This window comes from Xenopus laevis, chromosome 8S (genome assembly GCF_017654675.1).
Source record: "Xenopus laevis strain J_2021 chromosome 8S, Xenopus_laevis_v10.1, whole genome shotgun sequence".
In the NCBI taxonomy this organism is placed as follows: Eukaryota; Metazoa; Chordata; class Amphibia; order Anura; family Pipidae; genus Xenopus; species Xenopus laevis.
Window position 1 is genome coordinate 88,979,729 of NC_054386.1, and position 23,631 is coordinate 89,003,359.

The 23,631-nt window shown below is 40.7% G+C and overlaps 1 protein-coding gene across 2 annotated transcripts in view; it reads left to right on the plus strand.

Annotated features, from left to right (window-relative positions):
• LOC108700317 (bromo adjacent homology domain-containing 1 protein) overlaps nucleotides 1-23,631 on the plus strand; it is a 110,770-nt gene that overhangs the window by 37,925 nt on the left and 49,214 nt on the right. Inside the window, exon 1 of one of the 2 annotated variants that reach the window (XM_041575414.1) lies at nucleotides 16,878-17,066. The exons of the other annotated variant lie outside the window; for it this stretch is intronic. The gene's annotated coding sequence lies outside the window, so the exon portion shown is untranslated. Of the gene's footprint in view, nucleotides 1-16,877; nucleotides 17,067-23,631 lie in introns of those variants that run through there. 2 annotated transcript variants of the gene reach the window in all.

Sequence of the window (23,631 nt, forward strand, 5' to 3'; positions counted from 1 at the left end):
TTACCATTACTCCAGGATTACAGACAGTCCGGTTTCCTTGTAAACCCTGCTCCTGGGGCTTCCAAAATACAGGTATGGGACTTGTTATCCAGAATGCTCTGGACCTGGGGTTTCCAGATAACGAATCTTTCCGTAATTTGGATCTTCGTGCCTAAAGCTGTCCATAGACGCAAAGATCCGATTTCGGACCATGTGTGAAGAGTCCCGACATATTTCGTCCCATGTCGATCGGACAGGTTAAAAGATTTCTGTCGGCTGCCGATACTATCTCTGCATGTATTGCCAATTGGACGATTTTCAGAGGGAGACTGTCACTAGCTTTTGTCGGACATAACTTTCGTAAGATTGCTGTCAGGGGCAGAACATCGGCTGATCTGTTCTTTTATTACTTATTTGATCAGAAAGGTTAGTAGCAGGTCTGGAGATGGGAAAGTCCGATCTTTCGAGGATTCGAATGATCGGATCTTTGCGTCTATGGCCAGCTTTAAGTCTATGATTAAGTTTATGATTAGAAAATCATGTAAACATTAAATAACCCCAAAAGGCTGGTTTTGCCCCCAATAAGGATTATTTTTTTTACTGTTTTATTATTACAGAGAAAAAGGAAATCATTTTTAAAAATTTGGATTATTTGGATAAAATAGAATCTAGTTTCCGAATAACAGTCCCCTACCTGTACACAAATCCCTTCTCACCACATCATAACCTTGCCTGCTGACTAGTGGTGTACCTTATTCCTACAGGGCCCTTGAAAATGAACGTGCAAGCAGTGAATTTAAACTTCAGAAGGGGTAAGGTAGGGATGACTACCATACAGTAAACTCCACGGTCTGGACATCCTTGTCCCCCATCCTCGCATGATCTGCTGTGTGGAGATCAGTCCAACAAAACAAAAATTTAATCCATTAAGAGTCACCCCTGACTCCACAGTTAAATAAAATTAAAATTATTACCCTGACACCATTTCTCAACTCATCTATGTAGTTAATGCCAATGCAGTGATGGCAACCTTTATTGGGCAGGTGGCAACCTTTATTGGGCCCAACTCAAGTCCCAAAATTCTTGCCAGCCTCATTGCCATTGAGCAGGGGTGGAGATGGGGTATGATAGGAGCAGAGTTGGGGGTTGATGGAGGTGGAGCTGGTTGTGGGGAAAATGGGATGGGGGCAGGGTTGAAGGAGCACAGCCCAGGGTCAATACAGCAAATACTGTTGGGGTTATTTACAATGTCCTACACAGTTTGCAAAGTGCAAAAAAGCAGCTTATTTTTAGCAGTATGTGGCATGCCCCACCTGAGTTAGGCGATACTCGATTCAAGAAGGGTGGGTGGTGATGAGCCAAATAGGTGTTCTACCTCAAAAAATAAATAAATTTATAAATACTGTGTATGTATGTGTGTGTGTATATATATATATATACAGTGGTGTGAAAAACTATTTGCCCCCTTTCTGATTTCTTATTCTTTTGCATGTTTGTCACACTTAAATGTTTCTGCTCATCAAAAACCGTTAACTATTAGTCAAAGATAACATAATTGAACACAAAATGCAGTTTTTAAATGAAGGTTTACGTTATTAAGGGGAAAAAAAACTCCAAATCTACATGGGCCTGTGTGAAAAAGTGATTGCCCCCCTTGTTAAAAAATAACTTAACTGTGGTTTATCACACCTGAGTTCAATTTCAAAGCTTATAAAGCCATTTCTAAAGCTTTGGGACTCCAGCGAACCACAGTGAGAGCCATTATCCACAAATGGCAAAAACATGAAACAGTGGTGAACCTTCCCAGGAGTGGCCGGCCGACCAAAATTACCCCAAGAGCGCAGAGACAACTCATCCGAGAGGCCACAAAAGACCCCAGGACAACATCTAAAGAACTGCAGGCCTCACTTGCCTCAATTAAGGTCAGTGTTCAAGACTCCACCATAAGAAAGAGACTGGGCAAAAACGGCCTGCATGGCAGATTTCCAAGGTGCAAACCACTTTTAAGCAAAAAGAACATTAAGGCTCGTCTCGATTTTGCTAAAAAACATCTCATTGATTGCCAAGACTTTTGGGAAAATACCTTGTGGACCGACGAGACAAAAGTTGAACTTTTTGGAAGGTGCGCGTCCCGTTACATCTGGCGTAAAAGTAACACAGCATTTCAGAAAAAGAACATCATACCAACAGTAAAATATGGTGGTGGTAGTGTGATGGTCTGGGGTTGTTTTGCTGCTTCAGGACCTGGAAGACTTGCTGTGATAGATGGAACCATGAATTCTACTGTCTACCAAAAAATCCTGAAGGAGAATGTCCGGCCATCTGTTCGTCAACTCAAGCTGAAGCGATCTTGGGTGCTGCAGCAGGACAATGACCCAAAACACACCAGCAAATCCACCTCTGAATGGCTGAAGAAAAACAAAATGAAGACTTTGGAGTGGCCTAGTCAAAGTCCTGACCTGAATCCTATTGAGATGTTGTGGCATGACCTTAAAAGGCGGTTCATGCTAGAAAACCCTCAAATAAAGCTGAATTACAACAATTCTGCAAAGATGAGTGGGCCAAAATTCCTCCAGAGCGCTGTAAAAGACTCGTTGCAAGTTATCGCAAACGCTTGATTGCAGTTATTGCTGCTAAGGGTGGCCCAACCAGTTATTAGGTTCAGGGGGCAATTACTTTTTCACACAGGTTTGGATTTCTTTTCTCCCTAAATAATAAAAACCCTCATTTAAAAACTGCATTTTGTGTTACTTGTGTTATCTTTGACTAATAGTTAAATGTGTTTGATGATCAGAAACATTTTGTGTGACAAACATGCCAAAAGAATAAGAAATCAGGAAGGGGGCAAATAGTTTTTCACACCACTGTATATATATACATATATGTATATATATATATATATATATATATATATATATATATATATATATATATATACATATATACATATATACATATATACATATATATATATATATATATATATATATATATATATATATATATATATATATATATATATATATATATATATATATATACACACCGTTCAAAGGTGCACACCATTTACAGAATGGAGTACCTGGGTGCCAAAGCCAACAAAATAAATGTAGAAGTGAAGAATGGCGACACTCACAGGATTTTCAGGAAAAAATAAAGAAAAACTTTTTATTTAACTCGACGTTTCGATCCCTCACAGAGATCTTCTTCAGGAGTATACAAACAAGCTTGTTTGTATACTCCTGAAGAAGATCTCCATGAGGGATCAAAACGTTGAGTTAAATAAAAAATCCTGTGAGTGTCGTCATTCTTCACTTTTACTTATTTTGCTGGCCCTGTTTTCTTCTCTTTTATTCTATGGTCTGCACTGTATATTCAGGTATGAGAAAAAAAAACATCAAAATGCTGCCAGGAAAGAATAGGAGTGCGTGATGTGGTCAGCAGTGATGAGTTGTGATAGGAAAGAAACAGTCAAATTCATGGATTAAATAAATTACAGGTTGGAAGGTGGCAGAACAGAAGGTCTTGCTCTGAAACGCCAGGGTGGTAGATTGAGGGCAGATGTGAAGAACTAAATTACTACTTTGCAGAAAGGGCAGGGAATTTATGGAACAGTCTATTAGCAGGAGTGATAAAGGCTAAACCATCTCAGAAATTAATACTCTCAAAAAAGTGACTGTGTGAATAAAAGGCCACAGATCAAATGCTCAAGGCTTTTATACTAGGTGAGCAACGTGGGCTGTGCATATTTAGGAAGTTATTAAATAAATTCACTGGCCAAAGTGATAAAGTGATTGTGACATTAATATATATATATATATATATATATGGAATATTATAAATAAAGAAAAATTGGAAAGCCACAAGTTTCTAAATGTCTGGGTTTCGGCCAAGACTAACTGGGAGGATGAGTAGCAAATCTGTTTTTATTTGCTTTCCCTAGGGAATTCCACTATTTTTCTTCAGAATAGGAACAAACAAGGAAAAAGAATCGCTTTGTCAGTGCTGATAAATAATTAATAGAAGCTTTTTTATATTTATTTATGTGATACCAGCATTAGAGGGAGAAGTGTTTTACTGAAAAGCCTGAGATCTCTGCACTCTTAAAAGATTTGTAGATATGGCTGGGTGAACTGGCTCTGGGCTATTGAATAATTATATCAGCTACAATTGTGAGGAAATGGATGAATTGGTTCTTTATGGCCTGCAAGTGCTGCTCGAAAAAAATAAGGTCCCAGTCCCCATATCTACTACATTCATTATTAATTATTAATCTATCTACTGTTAAATAGGACTCGATTCACAGACCTGGGTGCAGTGGAGTTGTTTAGGGTTTATATGCGGAGCCTTGCAATGGTGGGAGACATTCTACTAAGACCACAAAGTAGAGTCCTGCGCGGAACCAATTTTTGAAACCCGACCCGGACCCACAACTTGCATTCTTACCCGCTTGGATCTGCTAACCGACTGGCAAATGCCTTATTTGCAACCTGATCCGCGACCCGCTGACCATCAATAAACAGGAAGTGCTGTTATTGTAAACCTGGATGTGACATCATTAGAAGTAGGCGTGGTCAGAAAATATACGTAAAGGAGTAAAACTCGCTATTGAGAAGACCCGCAACCCGAACTGCAACCCGAACTGCAACTCGCATAACCGGTGTATGGTGTCTATACCCGCACACAAAAGTTGTGTCCGCAACCTGCAGGTTACCCCTTTTTTTGCGGGTAACCTGCGGGGACCCACAGGTAACGGATCCCCTGCAGGACTCTATTACAAAGATTGGCATCATGAATACAGTTTTAGGATAGAATAGAAAAGGCATTTGCCTTGGACCCCAAAGCAGAGACATAAACTTCATGGTCCATCATTCCAAGTTATGGCTCAAATTTGCCCAGGTATGACCATACCATGTCTCCTCCCTTCCTTTGCAATATAAAAATGTGGTTGACTCCTAGAAAATATAGAAGACTTGAGAGCTTCTCCCCAAGGTCATATTTCCCCCATGAGAAGGGGGGTCGAACCAGCAGTTAAAGTGCAGCTCACAGCATTATGGATTCTTGGAGCTGGGTTGCTGCAGGATGGTTATCCCAGCAGAAATATTTGGCAAAAGAATATAAATGTGTACTCTTCGGCCTTATTTTTCAAAGTCCACATTTTTCTGATTATTTTAATCCAAAAAGTCAGACCAAACGAGAATTCACTATTGGAACTTGTTTATTAATAAAAACAATCACGATTTAATAGGATCGGGGACAAACATGAAAAAATAGAGCGGAAATCAGAGAGTTTTTTCCCTGAATCACTCGTCTTTTTCGGGCTTTTCCCAGAAAAGCCTGAATTTTTTGGATTTTTGGGCTAATTCCAGGGCAGACCACAGAAACTTCCACATAGAGACCTCTCCCATTGACTTACATACAACTTCAGAAGGTCGGATATGCCGGATTTTCGGATTCTGACTTTTTCCATCCTTGGGGTATAATAAATTTTGAAAAAAAAACAATTTTTCCCCCCCAAATGTTAGTTAGTAAAAAATAATCGAATTTTTTGAGTTTTTGGCGTTCAGACTTTAAGAAAATAACCCCATTAGTGTTGTAGTCAAGGTGTTGTGTGTTGTATATAAATCGTCTGTAACTAAACTTGTGTCTCCTTTATATGGTGAGCTGCTGTGGGAGGAAGCAATTGCCATTATGGAACAGTGGGGCTCAACTGCTCTAATAGGAGATTTGCTAATTGGCTGTTTAGTTGATGTCCTCATAATAAAGCAGTGAAGCCTGAACAAGACATTCCTGGCATCTATAGACCAGCGCCTTTGGAGGTGGAGACACGACATTTAAAATGCACTTAGAGAGTCAATGAACCATGATGAGGTTTTTGTAACAGGCTTCATTAGTGCTCGATGTCATGCGACTGGTCGCCTTTGTGTATATGTAGCGCGCTCCTGTTCAGTACGGGTGCTAGCACTGTATCCCGGAGGCATACGAGTATTCTGCATGACTTAACCTCTTCACTGCATACAGGCGGAATAATGGACCTCTAATGAAATGTACATGTGCATTCTTTTTGAAATTTCAGCCACAATATCAATCCTTGGTAAAGCCTTAGTAAAGGAAAGTGAATCTGGGACGCCAGCTAACCTGGTTAGGCGCCCTAGGCAAATATGGCCCCCTAGAGTAATACTGTGCCTAGGACTTGTTATTACGGAATATTATTGTTTACTTTTATGGATGTGTATCTTACATGCTAATGATATTGTGTTCACATAGATTGCTTTATTATGCTTAGTTAATAACACCATCATTTAGTCCCAGATTGTCTTTGCAACTGGGGATTCACTACATGGTTGTAAAGATCTAATAAATGGCATGTTTACATAAGCACTTGCAATTGGTCACTTTGTATTGTTCTAATTTGACATATTGGAATTGAGCAGGTTTACTGGCTGTGTTCAAGCCCAGAAACTTATATTAGCCTTCTGTTACAATAAAAAAAAAGATAAGGAATCTTTCCGTAATTTGGATATCTATAATTTAAGGCTCTTAAAAATAATTAATCCAAAGGCAATGGCCTTGCTCTTATTTGGAGCTTTCTGGATAATGGGTATCTGGATAATGGATCTTATACCAACAGTGCTGTTTTATCACAGAGATAAAATGAAACAACCAGACCCGGACTGGTAATCTTTGGATTCTCGCAAAGACCATAGGCACTCACTATTTATTGGGCCTCTGCTTAAATGAGAACTAAACCCAAAAAATGAATACAGCTAAAATTGCCATGTTTTATATACTGAACTTATTGCACCAGCCTAGTTTCAGCTTGTCCATAGCAGCAATGATCCAGGACTTCAAACTTTTTTTTGAGAACTAAGCATATGTTTATAATCGCACTAAGCACTTATATAATTAGATCTCAATTAATTTTAGTAAGGTAGCGTGGGGTTTTACTGCTTTTTCTTGTTGTTAGTACCCCTATTTTGGTTTATATACCTCTACACAGCCTGAAATTGGGTAATACAAGTGAGTGAACATTAATTACAAGTGAACTATATTTTTGTTTGTGACCAGGACTTCAAACTTGTCACAGGGGGTCACCATCTTGGAAAGTGTCTGTGACACTCACATGCTCAGTGGGCTCAGAGCAGCTGTTGAGAAGCTAAGCTTAGGGGTCGTCACTAATTATCCAGCAGAAAATAAGGTTCCCCTGTAATATAAGCTGATGCTACAGGGCTGATTATTAAATTCTGATGCTAATTGCACTGGTTTCTGTGCTGCCATGTAATAATTATCTGTATTAATTACTAATCAGCCTTATATTGTGACATTTCTATTCTATGTAAACTGTATATTTTGAGTCAGTCCCTAAGCTCAGTAAGTGACAGCAACACAGAGCATGTGCAGTGAATCAGCAGAAAAGAAGATGGGGAGCTACTGGGGCATCTTTAGAGATACAGATATTCCCTGCTAAAGGGCTGTGGTTGCCTGGGGCTGGTACAAAAGCCCAAAACATAATGTACAACATTTCTAGCTGCTTTTTTAGTTTAACTTTCCTTGTCCTTTAAATAATGACAGGGCCCATTTTGAATCCGAGTCCGGACCTGCACCACCATGTAGCATTGCTTGTTTTAATGGACTGTAGCAAACAATATTGCACTATATTAAGATGGTATGGATAATGGGTTTCTGCATAATGGATCTGTTGTGTAACTGCTATCAACTCAACAAGCTGCACTTGTCTACAGAGGAAATATGCCATTTAGAGGCACATTTTTAAGGATCCCATTTCAAATTCACGTGAGTTTTTTTAGTGCTCCTATAAACTCAAATTTTAAGAAAAAAAAAATCAAATTTTTTCAACTCAGGTGAATAGGATCGACCCGAAAACTCGAATCAAATTTGATTCGAATTTTAAAAACTCGATTGTCAGAAAGGCTGCAAACAACTCCAAATTGATCCCTGAACGTCTCCCATGGACTTAAACAGCAATTCGCCAGGTTTTAGGTGGTGAATAATCAAATTCTAGTTCTTAAAGTTCCAGATAAATCTCTCAAAATCAAATTGAGATTTTTTGAAAAACTCGATTTTAATTTGAATAACTCCCTAATTGAATTTGACAGTTTTGACCATAAAAAAAACTCGAAATTCGAATTTTCAATTCGACCCTTGATTAATCTTCCCCTTAGAGTCATCATTTATACACCGAACATTCCACATTTGCATTTGGAGCTTATACTAATGAGTAGGTGCTGCCATATTGTTTGCCCAAGCAGGGCTTTTCTGTAAGCTGAACATTGAAAGACATGGCAGGATGTGGGGAAACAATTTTCTCATGCAACTTGCTGTTTCATATATCTTGTATCTATAGACAGGATAAAGTGAAGTTACATGCTGTTATCTGGAAGAGAAAAGCCGTACCACTCCTGAATATGTGCCAGTGCTGATAGGCAGTGCAAACAATTCGGGTTGCTAATTTTCAGCCGTTTAGGTCGGGTGATTTGCCTTGTTGCAAAGTGCTGCACACAGAGGTCAGTGTTTCAGCCTGGAACAACACTGCTTTCCATATCCTTATGGAAAAAGCATCAAATGCAATATTTTATTCTCATTTTCATCAGACTGTAGAACATGTGTAACTGGCTTCATATAGAGAAGAATGATTTATGGCACCTCAGGAGCAGTAAAAGCTTATTGGCCAAAAAAAAAAAACTGGCAAAAGACTCAATTTTAAATTTCATATGAAAAAAATATTACCACAAAATGTGAACCGTGCAGGTAATGAAAAGTGATGGGGGGGTTTGCAAAATTGTAATTCCTTAAATAGGAAAAACATGCAGAATTGTACAAATGTGGTATCTATTATTCGGAATACTTGGGACCTGGTGTTTTCCAGACTTATGGTCTTTCCGCCATTTGGAACACTGTGCCTTAATGGGCTAATATTGAGTGGCAATCACTATTGATTAAAGGAGAACTAAAGCTTAACTATAGAAGTAGCTAAAAATGTTATACATTATGTTTTGTGTTTCTGTACCAGCCCAAGGCAACCACAGCCCTTTAGCAGTAAAGATCTGTGTCTCCAAAAATGCCCCAGTAGCTCCCCATCTTCTTTTCTGCTGATTCACTGCACATGCTCTGTGCTGCTGTCACTTACTGAGCTTAGGGACCCACTCACAATATACAGTACACATAGAATAGATATGTCACAATATAAGGCTGATTAGTAATTAATACATATAATTACTACATGGCAGCACAGAAACCAGTGCAATTAGCATCAGAATTTAATAATCAGCCCTGTAGCATCAGCTTATATTACAGGGGAAGCTCATTTTCTGCTGGATAATTAGTGACGACCCCTAAGATTAGCTTCTCAACAGCTTCTCAGAGCCCACTGAGCATGTGAGTGTCACAGACACTTTCCAAGATGGTGACCCCCTGTGACAAGTTTGAAGTCCTGGATCATTGTTGTTATTGACAAGCTGAAACTTTAGGCTGGTACAATAAGTTCAGTTTATAAAATATGGCATTTTTAGCCACATTCATTTTTATGGTTTAGTTCTCCTTTAAGGCAAGCTTAGTGCAAGGTGCTGTATTGCTCATACAGGGAAAAAGAGTAATGCTCGTTTTCAGAGCTTGCCTTTTAATGTATTTCTGGTTAAAAGATGCCACTCTACATTTTGAGTGGAAAAATTAAAAATATATACGGTATGTATATTGTTTAGACTTTTTCCCAGTGTAGGCCTCACTCAAATAAAAAGAAAAATGTTTTAATACAGAATTCTGGTTATTATAATACTGTATGTGTCTTTATATATTTTATGGGAATGATTTGCTTATATGCACTTCTTTAGATGTTGCATTACAATTCCCAGCATCCCACTGTTGTCAAAATGCAGGGACAGTTGGAGGGCATCGGGCTCTGAGAAATGTAATACACTGTCAGGGTATGCAAGCCCTGCATGAGGATGGATACTCGCTGGGTTGAGGGTAGGACTTGCATATATAGATATGCATGTGGGCCTTTGTCCTGAGCATCTCAATATAAGCACATTTTACTACTTTAATACTGTTTCTATGTTTTTACTCTCTAACTTCTAATGATGTTTGCAGCAGCAGCACTTCCAGTTTTATGGTGGCCAGCTGCTAGTCGGTCAGGTTGCAAATAAGGCAGTTGCTGTTTTTAAGGTGGGTAGTTGGTCTAAAAATACATGTTGCAGACCGGGTGCAGGTCACAGATCTGGTTTGGGTCCAGGGTTATAAAAAGGGACCCCACCTTCAGACTTCCCATGATACTTTAAGGGGTGAATTTTGGTTTTCTAACCAGTATTTGGCATTTCAGGTGAAGGGGTAGCACCTTCCAGCTTTCAGTTGCCTAGGCTTTGAGACCAACTCACAATATACAGTATTATGTACAAGTATGGGATCTATGATCCGGAAATCCATTATCCAGAAAGATTCAAATTACAGAAAAGCCGTCTCCCATTTTATCAAAATTTTTAAGAACGATTTTCCTTTTTCTCTGTAATAATAAAACAGTACCTTGTACTTGATAAAGGTACAGTCCAGTACCCACACTCAAACTCCAATATCTGTTTGTAGTTGCTGGGTCAATTGTAATTGTATAATCTTATAGAGGGACCCACACTCCAAATTCTTGTGTTGAAAAACGTTTTTATTGATTCGGCCCACGTAGGGGCCTTTATCAAGCATATTTGATTAATATAATTATCAAATGATAAAGACCTCAACATGGGCCGAAACGTTGGATGCACGAGAGATGAATCAATAAAAAAGTTTTTCAACATAAGCATTTTATATATATCTATATACAAGGCTAATTAGCAATTCATTCATAACTATACTATGTGGCAGGTACAGAATTTCTAGTCATATTCGTTATTAGGCTTTAGTTCTCCTTTAAAATCTAGAAGGCCATAGTTTCTAAAGGCTGCAGCTATTCTCCAGCTAAGTGGCTGCTCCATGTTCCTCATCAGAAAGCATTCCATAAAAATCAATGGACTGTTCTCTAGTTCTAAACATGGAACAATGACTGCCCACAATTCATTTTAGCCAGCTAAATATGGTCCAGAGTATCAATGTCCAACCCTGAGAGTTTCTACTAAGATTATATATTGTTATCTAGCATTTGCAACACAAACAGTAATAGTAGTCATCTGCCTTTTCCGTGAAAGGGAAAATATAGCCCAGTGTTATTTTATTTTTCTGTGAAGGCTTAGAAAAATATGTGAACATAAGTTTTTTTTGTGCTCTGGTCCTGATTTATCAGCATTTTCATGTTTATTCACTTGGAAAGACTATTTATTTAGGCTTATTATTCATAAGATATGTAATCATAGAAACTGTGGTCTCTAATGGCCAAGTTGTTATAAAAATTGTAGAGTATTCTTTCGTTTTTCCAATCTATAATGTGACTAACTAAATCTTTCCTTGCACTGGAAAGATAGAGTGCAGGTAAGAATGATCATGTGCCCAACTTGAACCCAATGTAGAAGTACAGACTTAAGATGTCCATAGACGTAACCATTACGGTCTTTCCAGGAAAGATCGTTCGTTTCAAAACACACGTGTAGTGTTGAATCGTCAGTTATACAGGTAGAAACAATAGAATTGTACCTGATCAAAATTTTCCGGCCAGCCCAATCAATGAGCCGTCCGACATCCCAGTCTTTTGCTGATATTGGTCTCCCACCATCCACGTTTAGAATATCGTGCGAAAGTTTGTTTTGTACAATATTATCGGTGAGTCTATGGCCACACCCACCAGACCTGCTGGTATCAGGCCAGCCCACACATCACTAGACTGTAAGCTCTACGGGGCAGGGACCTCCTTCCCACTATGTCTCTTACCACATAGCACTTAAGCTCTTTGTCCTATGATTCTGTATATATTTATTATGTGATTTGTCTCCCCCGTGTATACTTTTATAACGCCCACTCCCTGCAAGCCACACCCCTTTCACATTTGCAAATAGTAAGCTTTTAATGAAGAAGCAATTTGTAATTTATAATGTATATCCCATTAGGCAATTCTGAATGTGAGATGAGAGCTGTGTTGGGACAGTCAGTGCTATGTTAGTGATTGGCAGCTGAGTTATCTGCCTGTATGAAATGGAGCTGACTGTGATTGCAGTCTACAGTCTTGGGATCATTAAAACTACAGGTACCTTTGACTGGCAGCCCAGTGGAAAGAATAAGGGGTCAATAATGATGATTTTTCTTTTTCTTTTGAAGAGTCCATATAGTGGAGAGTTACTTTATCTTAATAGACTAAGTAAAACACATTTTATTTATTCCAAATTTAAAATACACATACATACAAATTAAAAAGATTGGACATAGCAGCAATGTATTCGGAGTGGAATCAATCCATTTGTTTCACTAGAAGTAAGTTAGGATAATATCACATTTTATAAGAGTACACCTAATATATTGCTGCTATGTCCAATCTTTTTTATATGTATTTTAAATTTGGAATAAATAAGTGTGTTTTACTTAATATATTCCCAGTAGTAAGACTACTATCCGATCGTTGTACCCTAGGGCCCATGATTGGATCAGCCCGATATTGCCTACCTCAATGTGGGCATATAGGGAAGAGATCCACTCGTTTGGAGATCGGATCAGCCCGATATTTCCTACCTCAACGTGGGACATATAGGGGAGAGATCCGCTCATTTGGCAAAATCGTCAAACGAGCGGATCTCTACGTGTATGGCCACCATAACTCTCCGCTATACAGACTCTTTTCTTAGAAGTATCCTAACCTTACTTGGGGGAGCTCCGGGTGTACTTTCCCCTTAAAATACGGGGAAATTTTTATATCAATGGTGTACCTCTATGTTCAGTTTAGGGATATCCCTCTTATGTCAATAACGATGAACTTTGCGTTATATAGAGCTGTGTTCCCAGTACCTAATAAAAAGATGCTAGGGCACATTTACAATCGTTCCAAAACACCCACATCAACGCCACTGCTATGTGCATGCTATTTGTGAGACTGTCAACCTCAGACACAAGTAGCGGGGGAGGGTTTTCTTTGCAATATGCAATGCTAGTTAAAGGAATACTAAAGCTTAATGAAAGAATTAGGCTAGAAATATAGTACATCATGTTTTGAGCTTCTATACCAGCCCAAGGCATACCCCAGCCCACCCGTGGGGTCAGGCTGAGGGTCAAATAGTGATGTGGGTTATTGGGTACAGATAGGGTTTTGGGTCTGCCCAGCCAACCAATATAGGCCTCCAGTTGACAGGATTTTTTGGACAAGTAGTGTTTTGGGGAGTTTTGCTTGAATACAATTAAATTTGGGTTCAGAATTGGTTTTGAATTCAGCTGATGCTTTTGTGGGGATTCGGTACGTGGTTAATTGTGTATACTAACAGTGCATGTGCTAGAGAATAAATATACAGCAATGAGTAGTGACTAACCGTGATTCAGCTCTAATGAAAGGCTTTATTCCAAAATGGTGGCCTTGTGACTCACACAGGGGCACAGTGGGAGAGGGATGTGTGTTATTGTCATGTGATGGCTGAGATGTGCGTGTGCAAGGCCTGTCATGTTAGGTTTGCCTTTATAAAGGGGAAATGAAGGAGAGAGTTTGATCTAATGTACTGTGGTGTCCTGTGTACGTATCATTGTGTTATTGTGTTTGTCTAATGGTGCCTGTGTGTTTTGTGTCTGTTTATTTACACTGGGAAAGGAGGGGGGGGGTTGATGTAAGAGAGAGGAAAGTAGAGCAAAACGAGGGTGGAGGGATTGGAAAGCAGAGATATGAGATATTGGTATCATCATAGTGGCAGGTTAAACAATTCCAATGTGATTAAGGACTGTACATCGCTTGTGGTTTTTGGTTAGAAGATGTGTCTTCACTAGCCCAACACATGCCTTTGACTGGTAGGAGTTGTAATTGGAAGGCAGACAGCCCATTTCTGCTAGAAAGGCAATGGCATAAGGAGTAATTGCCAGTGTCTAACTGCTGCTTGATTTCTAGCTCGACAGGAGGACAGCAAAACATTGGCAAATGCACCACCATTGACCTGAATGGTAATCACCTCAGCCCTGTCAGTGTAGTTCTTGGTCAGGCAAGCATCTCTTGAAAACGCATTGGTGAGTGTTTCCCAGCGATGGTCACACCAGCACTTTGTACACAATAAGGAAAGACAATTATCACTGGGCCAGCCTGTTAGGCCTCCCACTGACTCAAATCACTAACATGAGAAGAGAAGTGCCAGACTGGGATACTTTCCATTGGAGTGCAATGGATCCATCTTTTTTTATTTACCTAGGGACCTCTTATTCCTCCCCCAGGCAACACATGTACAGTATAGCAAATTTTCTGAATTGACTATGTGGGATCAAGGCATCCCTGGGAATATCAAAGTATGACAGAGGAAGACAGAATTTGTTGTATTTATTTGTAGTGAATGGAGGGCAATTTGATCCCACTGTGCAATTTCTGTGTCCTTTAAAACTACCATAGAGAGAAGATGAGGTGGTTAGGCCAGGTTGCGGAATAGTCGATTTTTGCTCTATATGACCACCCATGTGTATCATGAATAGAGGTCATAACATTCATTTTCTGCTAATAGTGGTTTCTGAGACAGTCTTAACAGTCCTAGCAAAAAGTGTAAGCAACCCCAGGTAACTGTCTATAAAGGAGTGCATAGGCAAGTACAAGACCTAATGGGAAGACAACAGTGTGACGTGCAAAAAGAGCTGGTGAGCCAAAAGCCTGGTATTAGCCATTTAAAACTGCCAATCGCACAGTGGACCCAGACGCACTCCACCAAAAACTCATGTTACTCCCCCTGGGCCTCCCTTGACAGCAACCTCAGCAAACACAATTGGTACACAAATGGGGGGTGGCATCTGTGAGTTACTAAATCTGCTACTGGGGCCCTGACGGGTATGAAGCCTCTGTGGTGGCAGCAAAGGGGGGGGGCTCTCCAACCCCAGTCTGAAGCTGGCTTTATGTACAGTATATATAAATTGAGGTTTTGATCCCTTTAAAGGGGAGAATCCTGCACAGAATGCCTTGGTGCAACATGGGGGGGCTTATTTACCTAATTTTATTTTCATTTATATAAATAAAAAACGTCAGACCAAACTAGAATCCACAATTCGGGGAAAAAACTCTAAAAAAATTGTAAGAAAAATCACATATAGTGTTTTAGGAGTTTTTTTCCTGAATCATACAGTTTTTCGGATTTTTGCTTGAAAAGTCCAAAATATGATTATCGGCTAATTCCAGAGCAGACCACAGCAACTTCCAAATAGTATAGGTACCTCTCCCACTAAGTTATATACAACCTCGGCAGGTCTGAGATGCCAGATTTTTAGATTCTGACTTTTTGCAGCCTTGGGGGTTTAATAAATCCTTAAATTCAAGGTTTTTGTCCCATACAAATTGATATTTTATAGTAAAAAAAAAAAAAAAAAAAAATAGAATTTTTTTGAGTTTTTGGCATTCGGACTATGATAAATAGTACCCTAAAAGGGGAGATTGTGAGCAGCTTGCACAATTCCCAGGGGCAAACTGCCTGAAATTACCTCTCCACAAGCAACTGCTAAGGGAGCAAGAGGGGTAAGGGTGCAATTTAAATGGAGAGAACATACAAACAATGGGGGGAGAGAGCTTACGAGTGATTGTCTGGTGGGGCTTGCAACAGATTAATAGTATATTTAGAATTGGAAGTAGTGAGTTGGGGGCCTGGGCCACATAGTATTGCCTTGGAGCACAGATAATACTTCTAACCTCTGTGCAAGCTGTGTGGGTTGAACGTGATGGATATGGGTGAATTTTATATGAAAACCTTTTCCACCTCAAAAATTGTTACATTTTAATAAGACGAGAAATAGAAGCCAGTCACTCTATAGCAACTTGGAAGCTACAGCTCCCAGTATCGTCCCATAGCCATTGCTTGGTGTGGTTTTCTAAACGACTCCAGGTTGATATGTTATCGGATATTGTAGGACCTAAAGTTAGTGTTTTGTGTCTCGTGGTGGGCTTGTGAGTTAACTGCCTCAGCACTTATAGAAGTGTCAGGGCAGAGACACACGTGGAGATTTGGTTGCCTGGCGATGAATCGACTAATCTCCCCAAACTGCCTTCCCGCTGGCTAGAATGTAAATCTACGGCGGGATTGCTTCACGAGTAAACTTCAGGCGACTTCGGAAAAACAAGTGATCCGAGTGCCAAAGCCGCCGGCGATTTTAGCCGACAGGGAGGTAGTTCTGGGAGATTAGTTGCCCGAAGAAGAGGCGATGTGTCGCCTGGCGACTAAATCTCTCCGAATCTCAATGTGTCTCTGCCCTTAGATGTGTTATCTCCTGAGAGCAGGTGGCATGGGGATTCATAGGATAAAGCAGAAAAGAGTAGGGAGTCTTAAACAGGCAATTTATATGGTTCCCTATGATAGAATGGCTTGGGGATCTCTGTGGGAACATGCTGCTTCAGTGTGACACAATATTAGGAGGAATTCTTATGGTGTGGCAATGTGACCCAGGTATATTGTACCCTGTGATAGGTGACATGGAAGGGGCGTGTCAGTCAGGTTCCCAATAGCAGGTGGCTGTAGATTTATTTCTGGTCCATTCCATAAGAAGAGACAGTCAGGGTGGTTCATACCAGTCCCATTCCTGGGATGTGTGACGCTGAGGCACTTTCCTGCCCTAATCTCCCCTCCCCATTGGCCCTTCTCATTGGACCATTCACTCATTGATCTCCGTTTATTTGTTTTTTTTTATTGGCCAGCGACACTGCCCCGTCCGCCTCCCATTGGCCTGTCAGGCCTTGGGATCCACACCCGCTTGTGATTGGTCACCTTCGCGCCAGCTCAGCCATTGGCTTTAGGGGGGGCGTAGCGTTAAAACTCTGTCGCTCCAGATCCGCGGATCCCGAGGCTGATTCTTTCTCCGCCCCCTCCACTATCACCTTGTGTTCTTCCGTCCCACCCTCTCCCGCAGCGCGGTGGGTGCTTGAGTGAGATCGGAGCTCGCCGCTGACAGATGCGTCACTTTGATCCCACGGCCATGGGCGGGAAGCTGGTGACCACACGAGGGAGGCCGAGGTACGTGTAGCGCAAGGTAGTGACAATGTGTGACAGGTGGTGTGTCGCTGCGCTAGTTTAGCCATCTGCGGTGACACTGAGAACACGTGGGGCACCCCTCTCCTGCCCGATGGAAGATCCCAGCTTTTGCTGCTTCCTCTGCTCTGAAGCTGCCCTGGCAGGTGCGACTTCCCTATATAGGGGGGTCATCCGCTTATGAATTCTAATTGAAATTGTCATACAGTATTTGTATCTCAGTAGTCGCTCTGTGCTGAGGGTTTCCAGGGAATTCAGAATAAAACGTATCTTATTTGCCATAAACCATGGGGCTCTCCAGGCTCCAGTATATGTTGCATCAAATCTTCCAGCACCAAATATGTCTTATGGGGATCTGGGAAGTTGCAATGTAGCAACAGCTGGCAGGGCTGCTAATGGATACACTTGAAGATGTTTGGAGGTTTTATCCAGTGCTCACACTGCAGGGATATACAGTTAGCTCCATAAACATTTGGACACAGACAACTTTGTTTTTTTTCTTTCTAATTTTGGTTCTGTACATGACCACAATGACTTTAAATGAAACAACTCAGATGCCGTTGAACTGCAGACTTTCAGTTTTAATTCAGTGGGTTGAACAAAGAGATGGCATAAAAATGTGACGAACGAAAGCCTTTTACTTCATTTCAGGGGCTCAAAAGTAATTGGACAAATTAAAAAACTGAAAATAAAATGTTCGTTTCTAATACTTGGTTGAAAACCCTTTGCTGGCAATGACAGTCTGAAGTCTTGAACTCATGGACATCACCAGATTCTGGGTTTCCTCCTTTTTAATGCTCTGCCAGGCCTTTACTGCAGTGACTTTCACTTGCTGTTTGTTTGTGGGTCTTTCTGTCCGAAGTTTAGTCTTCAACAAGTGAAATGCAGCTCAATTGGATTCAGATCAGGCGACTGACTTGGCCATTCAAGAATATTCCACTTCTTTGCTTTAATAAACTCCTGGGTTGCTTTGGCTGTATGTTTTGGCTCATTATGAAACACCTCCCAATCAATGTGACTGCATTTAGCTGGATTTGAGCAGACAGTGGGGGTCATTTATCAACACTGCGCAAATTTGCCCATGGGCAGTAACCCATGGAAACCAATCAAATTGCTGCATTCATTGTTTTACTTGCAGCTGGCTTTAAAATAGTAATCACTGATTGGTTGCTATAGGTAAATTCCCATGGGCAAATTTGCCCAGTGTTGATAAATGAGCCCCAGTGTCTCTGAACAGCTCAGAATTCATTCTTGTGCTTCTGTCCTGTGTCACATGATGGATAAACACTAGTGTCCCAGTGCCACTGGCAGCCATTACAGCCCACTGCCTCCCAAATGTTTTATAGAGATGTGCTATGCTTTGGATCATGAGCTGTTCCACGCCTTCTCCATACTTTTTTCTTGCCATTATTCTGCTAGAGGTTGATCTTGGTTTCATCTGTCCAAAGAATGTTTTTCCAGAACTGTGCTGGCTTTTTTAGATGTTTTAGCAAAGTCCAATCTCACTTTCTATTCTTGATGCTTATGAGTGACTTGCACCTTGCAGTGCACCCTCTGTATTTACTTTCATGCAGTCTCCTCTCCTATGGTAGACTTGGATATCAATACACTACGTCCTGGAGAGTGTTGTTCCCTTGTTTGGCTGTTGTGAAGGGGTTTCTCTTCACCATGGAAATGATTCTACGATCATCCACCACTGTTGTCTTCCATGGACGTCCAGGTCTTTTTGCGTTGCTGAGTTCACCAGTGATTTCTTTCTTTCTCAGGATGTACCAAACTGTAGATTTTGCCACTCCTAATATTGTAGCAATTTCTCGGATGGGTTTTTCCTGTTGTTGCAGCTGAAGGATGGCTTGTTTCACCTGCATGGAGAGCTCATTTGACCACATGTTCACAGCAAAATCTTCCACATACAAGCCCCCCCCACTCAAATCAACTCCAGGGCTTTTATCTGCTTCATTGATAATGACAATCAAGAACTACATTTATCCGGCTATCAGATGGAAACGATGCACGCTGAGTCTTCATCCGGCAGTCGGATAAATGTAGTACTTACCTGCGATATCTCCTTCACTTCCTGTATCTTTAGGACATCGGACACGTCGCATGCGTTTCATCGAATGGCTCGAGCCGCACTGTCGAGTTCTACCCTTCGAGTCAATTGTCCAATTACTTTTGAGCCCCTGAAACGAAGTGATTGTGTTAAAAAAAGGCTTTAGTTCCTCACGTTTTTATGCCATCTTTTTGTTCAACCCACTGAATTAAAGTCTGCAGTTCAACTGCATCTGAGTTGTTTCATTTACAATTCATTGTGGTCATGTACTGAACCAAAATTAGAAAATAATTGTCTCTGTCCAAAGATTTATAGACCTAACTACATATGAATATAGCGACTAGTTTGCCATTGGGTATTGTTTAAAAAAAATAAACGTGCAGAGAGAAACAGAAAGTGAGCATAGAGATAAAATCCCAGTGTGGCTGGGTTAGGAGCACCTAATGTTTACCTCGGGATTGCTTGCGTTTTTTCCTGCTGGGTTGCTAATACCAGTTCTTGTGGTTAAACTATTCCTGGCATCCCGGGGCAAATGCTGAGAAGGAATGCTAAGTGATGCTAGCCCTAAGGCAACTGGCACACATGCTGCATTTTCCCCTCTTGTTCTGATTGCTGGAAATGTGCCCGAATGTGAGGCATCACAGCAGAACCACCTTCCATTATCCTGAATGCGGTCCCCTGCGAGTACAGCACTTAAGATCATTTATCAAGCAAAAGTGAGTGTTCAAGTGCCCCCGTCACTGGCAGTGTGTCTAACTATGACTGATTGGGATTCCTCTAGTATTGTCACTAAGGTTAAAGGGCAGATAAAACACCTACTTGCATACTTTCTATTAATCACTTTTATGGTATAGTGTTGTGTGCCCTGTGTAACTTAAAGGGGAACTATCACGAAAATGAAAATTTAATATAAGCTTCAGCAAACTGAAGTAAGACACTTTCTATATACAATCAATTAAAAATCTTGTACTGTTTCTGAAATTATCAAGTTTATCTTCACTATCCCTCTCTCCGCACCTGTCTTCATGCAGCAGTTGGGTGTCGGATAATCATTGACTGTTAAAGGTGCTCCTTTTGCCTAGAAGATATATTAGAGCTCACTCTATTAAAATCACCAGAAATCCTGTCTCTCTACATGTAGCATTTGTGCAAAAGGAAAATCCGTACAATGTAATATTTTTCCATTTAATTACTTCTGCTGGGGATCTGTTTTAGCTTGCATATCTCCATTCATTCACGATTAGTAATAGATTATGTAAATGGATAGGGAATGATATAGTGTATAGACAAAATGTCTAGCCCCATGTCAGATTTCAAAATTGAATATAAAAAAATCTGTTTGCTCTTTTGAGAAATGGATTTCAGTGCAGAATTATGCTGAAGTAGCACTATTAACTGATGTGTTTTGAGTTTTCTGATGACAGGATCCCTTTAATTCTTTTCATGTTACTGTTCCTTTAAGGCACTTAGCCGTAGTGGAGTGCAAGTAGGAGTGCATACAGTCCTTTTAAATGGCTCTGTACTGACAGGCGCATGTAAACACCAAATGCAGGTGAATCGCAACGCTTACATGCGCCTGTATCAATAAAGGCCCTACAAATGAATAAGATGCGTTCCTTCCTGCGCTTCACAAATCACAGCCTCTCTCTGATATGAAAAATCCAGTACCAGTCGCTTCCTATTTAGAATGATGAGATTTTTGGGCTCTTTTTGGCCGGTTGAAAGGTGCCCCCTGTGCTATTTGCTTTGGAGCTAATAAATGCTTGTGCTGGCTTTGTCAGGTGTTTCCCATTCAGATCAAAAGGTGAGCTTTCTTTGGGTTAAAAAGGAACCTGTGTGCCACAAGTCAAAGGTTAAAAATGCCTGATAATTAAGGTTTGTGGTGTTAGATGTGCATTGCAAGGCAGTGGGAAAATTGCTTATTCAGATCTGATGCTCATTTTTATCTGTTTATACTGTAATGTTTTTAGAGATAAAATTAATATATTTCCTCTGTCTCTAAAAACATAAGCAAATTACTTATCTCTGCTTGATATGTCACTTACACACAAAACCACACATTTTGTAAGGGGAACATGAGTGCAGAGGGGAAAGACATCAGTTTCTGTATAGCAACGCATTATTAAACAGCTGCGTTTACACTGGACTTGTTTTGACTACCCCTTTAAATTCGGTTCAGGATTCGGCCTGTTACAGTCGGATTCGGCCAAATCCTTTTGCCTGGCCGAACCGCGCAAATTAGGGGCGGGGAGGGAAAATCGTGTGACTTTTTGTCACAAAACAAGGAAGTCAAAAATGTTTTCCCCTTCCAACCCTTAATTTGCATATGCAAATTAGGATTTGGTTCAGTATTTGGCAGATCTTACCGCAAAGGATCCGGCAGTTCGACCAAATCCAAAATAGTGGATTCGGTGCATCCCTACTTCAAATATGCACACAGACCTGTGGAGTTTGTACTCCTAAGGGCTCTTACACATGGCCATTTTTACCTGCGCTCCAGCCGCAGGGGAGCGCAGGATTAGACGCAGTCAATTATTTTGAAGGGGGCTGTACTCACACAGACGCTTTTAAGCGCCAAACGCAGGTTGGAACGTAGCATGTTGCATTTCACCTGCGTTGTGAACAGAAAAAAGCGCAACGCAGGGGAGCGCAGGTAAAAACGGCCGCGTGTAAGAGCCCTAAAAACAAGACTCCAGTAAAACAGATCAAAACATGCCCCTGCTTGGGGCTATTATTGACATTTATGGACTTTGTCTATTGACACATTGTTGTTTTGGTTAGGGTGTGGGATGGGAACAGCTGCCCCTGGTATCAAGACTACAGGTGTTATGCTATTCCCACTTCTATGGTACATGGTAGCCAGAACTCCAGCAATATATATTTCAGTGGGAGCACTTGGCTCCAGCGTGCAAGACGTCCACCGCGATCCCACGCTAAAAATTCCTTTGGACTTGATGCAAAAAACGGAGCACCAAGGAAACCAGTGTTTAAAGGAGAAGGAAAGGCTAAAATTAAGTAAGCTTTATCAGAAAGGTCTATATAAATACACCAGTAAACCCTCAAAGTAATGCTGCTCTGAGTCCTCTGTCAAAAGAAACACCACATTTCTTTCCTTCTATTGTGTACTCATGGGCTTCTGTATCAGACTTCCTGTTTTCAGCTTAAACTTTCAGGGCTAGGGCTTGAGCATGCTCCGTTTGCTCCTCTCTCCCCCTCCCTCCTCCCATCCCTGCTGTAATCTGAGTTTAGAGCTGTAAGTGAGCAGGGAGAGACTCAGGCACACCACCAAGCTTATATGGCAGCTTCTATCCTAAACAAACAGAGACAGTGTCTAGAGCTGTTTACTCAGGTATGGTAAAGCATTCTGCAGAATAAATATAGCATTCTAGCATGCACTATTGTGGCTAATCTGTTGCCAATAAACTGTCTTGGAGCTTTTCTTCTCCTTTAAAAGTAAAAAATGAATGCGTTTCGTGGCTCCCCGCCATGATGAAGTGGCGTGGAGCCACGAAACGTGTTAAGTGGGTGATTTGCTGCTGTGAATTTTAATGAATACCCCATAAATTGTGAATTTTTTACACTGGCTTCCTTGGTGCTTACATGGTAGCCAGTAATAAACTTATCTGCCATGCTAATAAGGACACTAATAGGCTGAATAGCCCCTTGTTTAACATGAGTGCAATCAATAGGGCTTGGGCTGAACATAAGTTTTTCCTATCTTTAATCAGGAAAAATCTATTATTTTACATAAACCGTCAGAAGACCAGTGCACAGATAATCCCCCGTGCATAAAGGACTGCTGCTTATCTGTTAAACAAACCAGTTCTGGTGAAAGGTATACAGAACTCTTTATCTGTAGTTCAACTCCGCTAATTAATGGCAGGACTGTAAGTGGAAAACAAAAGTAATTATTTGTAACTGCTCCATAATAAGAATAAGTTCAATATATTTTACATAGAGGGCAAAATCATCTAAAATACGCTGGCTGATTTCAGCCCTACCGCAGGCAGTAGCCTCCTCTCTTTTCTACATTGAATCGGCCTGTGGCGAACAGACTTCTGTGGATTTTGACTCAAAATGCAGAGACTCTCTATTCTTTGCCAGAACCCACAGAGTCTGTCTGAGCCGAGCTGAGACAATTCAATGCGGAGAAGAGAGGAGGCTACTGCCCACGCTAGGGCTGAAATCAGCAGGCGTATTTCAGATAGTTCATTTTTGCCCCCGTGTGGCTTTAGCCTTAAAACCCACTAAGGGACAATATAACAAATGGTTTGGGCTGCCTCTCAAGAAACAAATAGGTTTGTGTTTACAAATCATGTCATTGTTACACATACAGCCCCCTTCACAATAATTGAGTGTGTCTACTCCTGCGCAGGAAAAACCGCCCGTGTGTAAGAGCCCTTAATCAGCTTTCAATAGCAATACATATGCAAATAACTTTAAACACCATAGAAACATTGTAATGAATGTATATGTAGAAAAATCGTAATGAATGTA